This window comes from Rhincodon typus, chromosome 18 (genome assembly GCF_021869965.1).
Source record: "Rhincodon typus isolate 14 chromosome 18, sRhiTyp1.1, whole genome shotgun sequence".
Classification (NCBI taxonomy): domain Eukaryota; kingdom Metazoa; phylum Chordata; class Chondrichthyes; order Orectolobiformes; family Rhincodontidae; genus Rhincodon; species Rhincodon typus.
The window spans coordinates 51,192,789-51,202,732 of NC_063349.1; the positions used below are offsets into that span (position 1 = coordinate 51,192,789).

Genomic DNA, 9,944 nt, shown 5'->3' on the forward strand with positions numbered 1-9,944 from the left:
CGGGAGCAACCTTCCCGTATCTATCCTGCCCAGGCCTGTTAGGATTTTATAGGCCCCAGTTCCTGATTTCCATTCATTGAGTCCAGGTAGAGCAATGTGCCATATGGCTGTAATTTTTGCTTTTCTTCAGTGCCTACAAGTGAAGTATTAATTGAGAGGGCATTTATCTCTTTTATTCATCCATTCACAGAATGAGAATGTTACTCTAGGCCACCAATCCCTAATTGCCCCAGAGGGCAGCTAAGAGTTGACTGCATTGCCGTTGGTCTGGAGTCACATGTAGTCCAGACCAGGTAAGGACAACTGTTTGCTTCCCTGAAGGATATTAATGAAACCAGATGGGTTTCTCCCCCAACAATTGGAAGTGGTGTCATGCTCATCATTCGACTCTTAATTCCAGATTTTTATTGGATTCACATTCCACCAGGTCCCCCAGAGCATTAAATGGGTCTGTGGTACTAAGCCGAGCAACAATACCACTAGGCCATTTCCTCCCCTTAGAGCTTAGGGTTGGGGTGTTAAGATGAGCCTGTGGTAAAAGGAGAAGAACAATCGAACAGAGTGGTTTATTTGTGTCGCTAAAATCAGTAACCATTTTAAGTTTGGAGCACAGCAACGGATCTAGCCACACAGCGTACATTTGTTTAGTCCGTGCAATGGCATGCCTGACTAGCAAGATGATTCCTTGCTCCTGTACAATTAGCAGAGCACAAACTGCTGCCAAACCTTGAATATTACCAAGGAAGGTCACCTCTAGCAGGGCTTGATGATAACATTTGGCATCGTGTAATTTTGTTAATGAGCATGAGTGGAGAACAGACAGCTGGTGACTGTAGAATATTCATAAGTTGTCTGTGTGTAAGTGTGTATATGTGGGGTAATGAGATCAGACAGAGCTGTATTGATTGGAACCTTTGGAAATGAATGTGCAATTACATTAAAACAATGTGCTTTCTTTTCTCAACTTGGTTTCCTCCCTGGCTGACCTTGCGACTAAGTTACTGTTCTGTCCTGTTGGATATAAAGTCACAGTTTTTATTTAAACTCCAGCACTTCCCGGGCCATTATATTTCTTTATTTACCTTTTGTGGAGAAAAAAATCACATGTCCAAAGATTTATTCACAAGCTTTACTCTCCTAGTTTACCTGCAGTTGAAAGGAGAGATTGAATTGTTTGCGCAAAGTACTGATTAAAGCAGGGCTGCCTTAAATTGCCTGGCCCTGCAATTTTGCCTCCTGTTGGATTTTCCCTGTTCTGCTCCTAAAGTTGTGGGCGTTCATTGGTTTTCAGCAGAGATTTCCTGAAAGGACTAAGTTGTTTGAGAAAGCAATTATTTCAGTGATTTAAACCATGGCATGTACAGTGAGATAATCCCTTGACTGACGTTATATGTCTCCTCCTACTCTGTGTGTGTTTATATTGAACTATGCCAAGCTGAAAATACCAGTCTGCTTTCATGTTATTATTGTACTTCTTGCATTTAACAGCCTCAAATCAGGTGTTCAATAACTAACGCTTCAGAAAAGAGCCACTCTGTAAAGGTTATCTGGAGGAAACCTCTTGAACATTTAGAAGTGCACACAGGTTTGACTTCTAGACAAGATCAATAGGATTTTCTTTAATATTTTATGTGTCCTGCATTGTAAAATGATTTTTCCTTTGCTTCTTCCAGTCAACCAAGAGCAAGAAGTCTAAGATGCCACCACCAGCATCATCACAGGAATATGTCCCCCCAGATGGTGGTTGGGGCTGGGCAGTGGTCATAGCAGCTTTTGTCTCGATTGGATTTTCTTATGCATTTCCCAAAGCCATAACTGTGTTCTTTAAGGAGATTCAGGATATCTTTGACACCTCATACAGTCAGATCGCATGGATCTCTTCAACAACATTGGCTGTTATGTACGCTGGAGGTACGTGAATAAACTTCTAGTACAATATATGTTGTATAACTAATCTATAAGTAGTTTGTGAAGCTACTTTACAGATGTTGGCTGAAACACTTTAGAGCAAGTTCTGTAATTATAGAATGGATGCCCTTTCAAGGACAACCACTTGCATTTATTTAGCTCCTTAGATGCAGTAATTCATTCAGAGAAAAAAGAAATGCGGGATGCATTTGAGAAAGAATGTCATTTATGAAGCCACTTTTTGATATGTGTACAATCATATGCCTTATACATAGTTTTAAAGTAATTTCGTATCTGAGTTAATGATTGCAGAATGTTACAAATGGGAGGTCAATCAAGGTTGTTCTTCATGCACAGCCACAATCAGTTTAAAGTTACAGTGTTTAAGGTGAAAATAAGGGTAAATATGGGCTCCTGTTCCATTTTTAAAGAGTCTGTTTGCCTGTTTGGTTCAATTTAATGGTTTCTCAATCACAAGCACAATGAGATTTCAAACTATATATTTTTGTCTTCCTTGCTCCAGTAATGAACAATAACAATAATGTTGCATTTGTTGTGTTTACTCTGACTCAACTGGAATTTGTTCCACTTTTGCTTTTACTACATGGATTGTAGTGGGAGTAGCATTGGGTGAATAAAGCAGCTTGGAGAACTGTCTCAGGAGTTGGCATTTAACTTCACTACTGAAAACAACAAAGCGGGAGTTGCCATCCCCCCTAAGCTTTTCCCATTCACTGTCTATCCTCAGTAGTTTTCCCACTGGCCATCAACAATGGCTTGTCGCACCAGTATCATTTTCCCAAGCCCGAGCCAGCATCAGCCCTTACCCTAACAAGGTTGTGGAGTTTCCACATTTCTGGTCTGCGTGGCTTTTTTCTAATCAAGAGATCAAGTTTGCAGAAATTGCAAGAATTGTGCATTTTCACTTTGCCACACGTGCTGGCTCTTTTAGAATACAGCCAACAGTGAATCACATGCTTCAATATCCACGATCTAGCTAACCATACTTTTGGCACTGCTTCTATTTAATATATGAACTGAAAAACTATCAGGATAGTATAAACGAGGATACTTGAAGCATGTCCTTTTGCTCAAAGCCAATTTATTGTCCCACTGTCATTTTTAGTCACTCAGTACAAACATGTTCTCACTTATAAAGCAAGGATGTTCTTGAGGGGGAGCTAAATCAATAGATCAGGGAGAAAGCATTAGAAGATTATGTTGATAGGGGTAGGAGAATAGGTGATGAGGAGACTTGTATAAAGTGTAAAGTCTAAAATGACAGGTTGGACTAGGCAAAGTGGCTTGTTTTTGTGCTGTACAGACTTTGTAATTATGGATAATTAATTCATTGTTAATGTAATTAATTGCTTCAAACTATGTGGAAGGATTTCTTTTATTCACTCATGGGACAAGGACATCAATGGCTGACCAGCATTTCTTGCCCATCCCTAGTTGCCCCTTGAGAAGGTGATGGTGAGTTGCCGTCTTGAACCACTGCAGTCCACCTGCTGTGGGTTGACCCACAATGCTATTAGGGAGGGAATTCCAGGATTTTGACCCAGTGTCAGTGAAGAAATAGCAATATATTTCCAAGTCAGGATGTTGAGTGTCTTGGAGGGGAACTTGCAGGGGGTGGTGTTCCCATGTATCTGCTGCCCTTGCCCTTCTCGATGGAACTGGTTGCGGGTTTGGAAGGTGCTTTATAGATTCGTAGCTTCATATAGTGCAGAAAAGGCCCTTCGGCCCATCGAGTCAGCACTGACATAACTAGCACTAAAAGTGTGCTAATACCAATTTCCTGCATTTGTCCCATATCCTTGAATGTTATGTTATTTCAAGTGCTTAACCAAATATTTTTAAACATTGTGAGGTTTCCAGCCTCCACTACCTTACCAGGCACTGCATTCCAGATTCCTACAAAAGTTTTGTTTCCCAAATCACCTCTGAATCTCTACTCCTTACCCTAATACTACCCTGTCGTGATTGACTTCTCCAAGGGCAACAGCTGCTGTCTATTCACCCTGTCCATATCCCTCATAATCTTATACACCTCAATCATGTCCCTCCTCAGTCTTCTCTGCTCTAAAGAAAACAGTCCTAGCCTATCTAGTCTCTCCTTATAGCTCAATTTCTCCATTCCAGGTAACAGCTGGTGAACCTCCTCTGTACTCCCTTTGGTGCTATCACATCCTTCCTGTAGTGAGGTGACCAGAACTGCACACAGTACCCCAGCTGTGGCCTAATCAACTGTCTGTACAACTCCAACGTTACCTCCTTGCTCTTATACTCTAAGCGTCTACTGATGGAAGTAAATGTCCCATTTGCCTTCTTAACTGTTCTATTCACGTGCTCTGCTGACTTCAGGAATCTGTAAAAATTAGCCAAGATTCTTCTGTTCCTCGAAGCTACCTAGTGTCCTGCCATTCATTAAATACTCCCTCATCTTATTTCTTCTTCCAAAGTGCATCACCTCGCATTTATCGGGGTTAAATACCATCTGCCACTGGTCTGCCAATCTGACCAATCCATCTGTATCTTCCTGTAAGCTACAACCATCTTCTTCACTATTAACCACTCTACCAATTTTGGTGTTATCTGCAAATTTGCTTAACATTCCCCTCAAGTTTTCATGTATATCATTTACATATATAACAAACAATAAGGTCCCAGTACTGATCCTTGTGATACACTGCTGGACACCTGCATCCTGATCCACATCAACTGAACTTCCCTCATTCATTTTCAAAAAATTCTAACAAATTTGTTTGGCATGACCCCGCTCTGACTAAACTATGTTGACTATCCCTAATTAACCGATGCCTTTCCAAGTGGCTATTAATTCGCTCTTTCAGATTTTTCTCCAATAGTTTCCCGACAACTGATGTGACACTCACTGATCTGTAATATCCTGAGTTTTCTTGGTTCATCTCTACCATCTTTCTTAAAAAGTGGAACCACATTTGCCATCTTTCAGTCTTCTTCCCTGCTGTTATTAGACTTCTGAACGGACCTCTCAAATTTTAAATTTAAATTTAAATTTTAAATTGTGCATTTTCTCTGCAGCCTTCACATTGTATTCTTGGCACTGTTCTATTACCCTAATGCACTTTGTATGTTATGGTCTGCCTGTACTGGATGCAAACCAAAAGTTTTCACTGTACCTAGGTACATGTGACGTTAACACATCAAATAAAATCCTCTGACACTTCCCCGTGGCCAGAGAGGAATTTAAAATTCGTGTCAGGGCCCCTGCAATTTCCTGCCTCACCTCCCACAGCGAATTGGGGTGCAATTCATCTGGCCGTGGGAAATACAGGGATGGGGTGGGTCTGGGTGGAATGCTCTTTGGAGGATTGGACTGGCCTGTTTCCACACTATAGGGATTCTAAGTGCAAGTTTAATGGAAAATCCTCCCTCTCTCTACTAATGTCTACAGGAGTCCTTCCTGGGATTTCTTAATTGTTGTCATTGTATTTTCTCCACAACTTATACTGAACAATCTGTACCTAGATATCTTTGTACCTACAATGGCGCCATAAGTGGTGACTTGTAAACTTTTCATTGTACTCATTCAAGTGCATGTGACAATAAAGCTCATTCTCATTCAATTGAATTTGGCTAAAATGGTGGCTCATAGCCTACTTATATACAGATAAAAAATTGAAATCATTGTGGTCCCAAAAATTGTCACATCATGGTTCTGTATTAGGTAATAGGACCATCCAGTGTCTTTTGTCAAGGTAATTAACTAGCCACTGTCCCAGCCATCGATTTGAATGGCTTGCATTGATAGTTAAGATGATCTAGAAAGACTCATTCATATTTCCAGGAATGACTATATCAGGGAGTTTCTTTGGAAATGTTCATTAAATTTCAAGAAGGTTGCTTGTGATTTCCTCCTGCGATAAGTACCATCCAGTCACAATACCAGTGTAATCCACAAGAAAATAAAGGATGGGAACAGTTATAACTGATTAGCATTTCTACATAGATATAAAGTTAATATGTTTCCTGTTGCTGTGTAGAAGATTATAAAGGAAGTCAATTTGAAGTCAGATCCCTATGAACCCCAAAAAAATTCACATACAGCAACTTTGATGATGCTGTTCCATGTGACTTCTGGAAGCCATTTTGGGGACCATGTGTCAGTGTTAAAGACAGATTAGTCTTTGTTACGAAGTAATTAATGTTACAATAACACCATTACGGCAGCTCTATATAGCCAGCATTACAGTTGTGAGGTTTATAACATTATATTTTAGGACTTTTTTTTTGGTTTATGAAAGTGACACAGTTTTTCAAACTGAAGATAAAAGAAATGGGTCATGTGATCTGTTCTGAATCTTGCTGACAGGAAGCCTGAGTGGTTTCATTCTAAAGAGATCAAATGGGAAACAAAAACAGAAATTGCTGCGAAAACTCAGCAGGTTTGGCAGCATCAGTTCTGAGGAAGTTCTGTAGAAGGATCACTTGACCTGAAATATTTACTCTGAATTCTCTCTTCAGATGCTGCCAGACCTGCTGAGCTTTTCCAGCAATTTCTGTTTATGTTGCTGATTTACAGCATCCACAGTTCTTTCAATTTTCAGATCAAATGGGACTTAGATTGTTTTGTTGAGGGAGAAGCAAGCTATTTAAATTTGGAGACAGTTTTAAAGCCCACAATGAGAACACCTTAAGTTGTGAACTTTTAAACTAACCCTTAACTTCCAAGGACTTGAGCAAATGTTGGAAGCAAACATAACTGATTAACATTTTTACCTAATTCTGAAGCTAATTTGTTTCCTGTTGCTGTGGCAAAGTCAATAAATCATAGAATCATAGAATCCCAACAGTGTGGATGCAGACCATTCAGTCCAGTGAGTCTACACTGACCCTCCGAAGAGCATCCCACCCACACCCAAACCCACCCACTTACTCAATCCCTGTAACCCCACATTTCCCAAGGGCTATCCCACCTAGCCTGCACATCTTTGGACTGTGGGAGGAAACTGGAGCACCCGGAGGAAACCCATGCAGACACGGGGAGAATGTGCAAACTCCACACAGGCAGTTGCCCGAGGCCGGAATCGAACTGGGTCCCAATGAAGGAAGTAATTTTGAAATCAGGTTACAGGGTCCGTGTGAATCCAAAAACATCACATACAGCAACTTTGGCGTTGCTGTTTTATTCTATAGGGTCAGTAACCAACAGGGAAATGGGAAGCAAAATAAAGAGTTGACCAGGCCCCACCGTAAGCAGTGAAAATGCTGACCCTATTGTTTACCACATGGAATGTGGTTGCGAGCTTGGGCTCACTTTTAAGATGGAGTTTTAGGAGTTGCAACAAGGCTGGGAGGTTTGCCAAGCTGGAGCTAGAAGGAGACTTCTGAGGGAAATGCCCACTTTGGGAGACAATAGTGGGAAGGAAAAAGAACACAAGTAAAACCCTTGGAACTTCCCTTGGAAGTTATGGATCACTTTTGATTGTATCTTGGAGAATTTCTACTTAAGGGGCTCAATGATGTTACAAAATCCAGGGTTTTAGCTATCACTACAAGTAGGAAGAGGCAAATTCTATTCAATTGTTTAAAACATAAGTTCATCAATGTAAAAAAAGGTAGTGTTTAGTAAACAGTGTTTTGCAATCAGCAGATTGAGTAAAAGTCTTTACAAGGTGAAATCTTCTCCGGGGCCTTGCTTGCTATAGAAGTTAAATGTTGGAATTTCTGTTTAAAATATTGGTCTCAACAGAAATCATAATTGGCGGAAATGACTATTATGAGGGGGCATAATTTTAAGGTGATTAGAAGAAGGTATAGGGGAGATGTCAGAGGTAGGTTCTTCACACAGAGAGTGGTGGGAGTGTGGAATGCGCTGCCGGCAGTGGTAGTGGAATCAGATACTTTAGAGACTTTTAAGTGACTCTTGGATAGGCACATGGAGGATAGTAAAATGTAGGGTATGCAGGGTTGATTGATCTTAGTAGGATAATAGGTCGGCACAACTTCGTGGGCCAAAGGGCCTGTACTGTGCTGTACTGTTCTATGTTCTATGTTCTGTGTTCTATTACCCACTTTTATGCAGTGTATGCTGGTGGTTTATTTGGTGTGTGCATTACCTTTTAACTCAAATGAAGTATTTGCTAAATTTGTTCTTGCATTACAAAATTTATGTGACCAGCTTCAATTTCTTTTCACATATCGGTAGCTATCATTTTGATCTCGGGCAGGAGTCCCTTCTGTATTACATCAAAGGTCAAACAGTGGCAAATATGTAATTGCATTTATTTAATTTAAAGAAAAATACTCAGATGCCCCACTCAGTTTGCAAAGACAGACTTATAATACAGCATTAATAAATGTTTGTTTAATGTAAGAAGTGAAAAGGATCGCTTTGAGACTTCTGTTAGGTAAAACAAAAGTCAAATGTTGTTAAACATTTACACTGTGTAATATAATTTCCCATGGGTCAAATCCATTGCTATTTGTTTTGTTTTTATCTGAAGGCATATATAAGATAAAAACAGGCTATCTGATAGAATTAAAACCAGAGGACTCTCAGTTTCTGAAGGCTTTGTTACATCTCCGGTGAAAGGCTGGTGAAACTCCTGTAAAACTGACTCAAACATCCCTTCAAATCATTTCCCAAGCATTTTTACTAGTCTTCCTATGAAGTGAAGGTGAAGCCTGCAGAAAGCCCTGTTGAATGTCAGGACTGTTGACTTTAGAATGTTGGTGAGGCTGACAGATCTCTGGTTATATAAAGAAAGAATGTCAACAAAAGTTTATTTTTAAGACTTGCTCATGGGATGTGAATATTGTTGACAAGGCCAGCATTTATTGCCCACCCTTCATTGTCCTTGAGCAGGTACTGAGCTGTGTTTTTGAACTGCTGCAGTTCGTGTGGTGTAGGTTCACCCACTGTTAGGAAGGGAGTTCCAGGTTTTGACCCTGAAACACGATAAAGGATTCTAACATTGTTCCAAGTCAGGACAATGCGTGGTTGGGAGGGGAACTTGTACATGGTGGTGACCCCATGTATCTGCTGCCTTTGGTCTTTTACAGTTGGAAAACAGTGGCCTTCTCCAAAGTAGAGAGAATCTAACCATCTTCCCGTGATGTTCAACTGCACTACCATCACTGCATCCCCCACTGGCAACATCCTGGAGGTTACCATTGACCAGAAACTTACCTCATAGCATCTACATAAATACTGTGGATGTAGGAATAGTCAGAGGCTGGGACTCCTGTGACATAACTCATCTCTCCTGTCCCCAGTGCCCATCCACCATCCTCAAAGTGCAAATCAGGATTGTGATGGAATACTCTTTACTTACCTGGGTGAGTATGGCATCAATAACACTTAAGAAGCTCACCCTTCACCTGGACATGGTAGCAGCATGTATATCATCAAAAAGATGCACTTCTGCAAAACTTGTCAAACTTCCTTTGCCAGCACCTTCTAAATCCACAACATCTACCAGCTTGAAGAACAAAGATGCATGGGAACACCACCATCTTCAGGTTCCCTTCCAAGTTGCAGACCATCCTGATTCAATTTCTATCACTGTTTCTTCACTGTAATGGGGACAAAATCCTAGAACTCCATTCTGAACCAGCGCTATGAGTGTTGCTGTTCCAAAAAGATTGCAGGAGTTCAAAAAGTCAGCTCACCATCATCTTCTCAAGGTCAGTTAGACATAAATGCTGACCTTACCAGTGATACTGACCTCCTATGAGTGCTGTAAAATAAATTAACATGGGATAGAAGCAGTTAATAAAAGATATTGACTGTGGGAATGTATTTGAGTGTTCTGTGCAACAGCTGAGTTCTCACTTATATTTTACACGGCAACCTGCAGACATTCACAGTCACTGAAGTGTTATTTGGGTGTCCATGGGTTTATTGAGGTATCTAGAATTACAAAGCAAGGGCACAATAATCAGGTTAGCAGCCAGGCATTTCAAAGGACAGATCAGACTACATTCTGTCATGCCAAATATATCCCAGGCAGAGTCAAGTGCCTTCAGAATCAATGACTTGATCAAGA

At 40.6% G+C, this 9,944-nt stretch overlaps 1 long non-coding RNA gene across 1 annotated transcript; it reads left to right on the plus strand.

The window, feature by feature from the left end:
- Positions 1-1,686: 1,686 nt before the first annotated feature.
- LOC125485404 lies at positions 1,687-9,689 on the plus strand. Its single transcript, XR_007264139.1, has 2 exons — positions 1,687-1,911; positions 8,959-9,689. It is a non-coding gene; the product is annotated as an uncharacterized LOC125485404 (long non-coding RNA).
- The last annotated feature ends 255 nt before the right edge of the window (positions 9,690-9,944 follow it).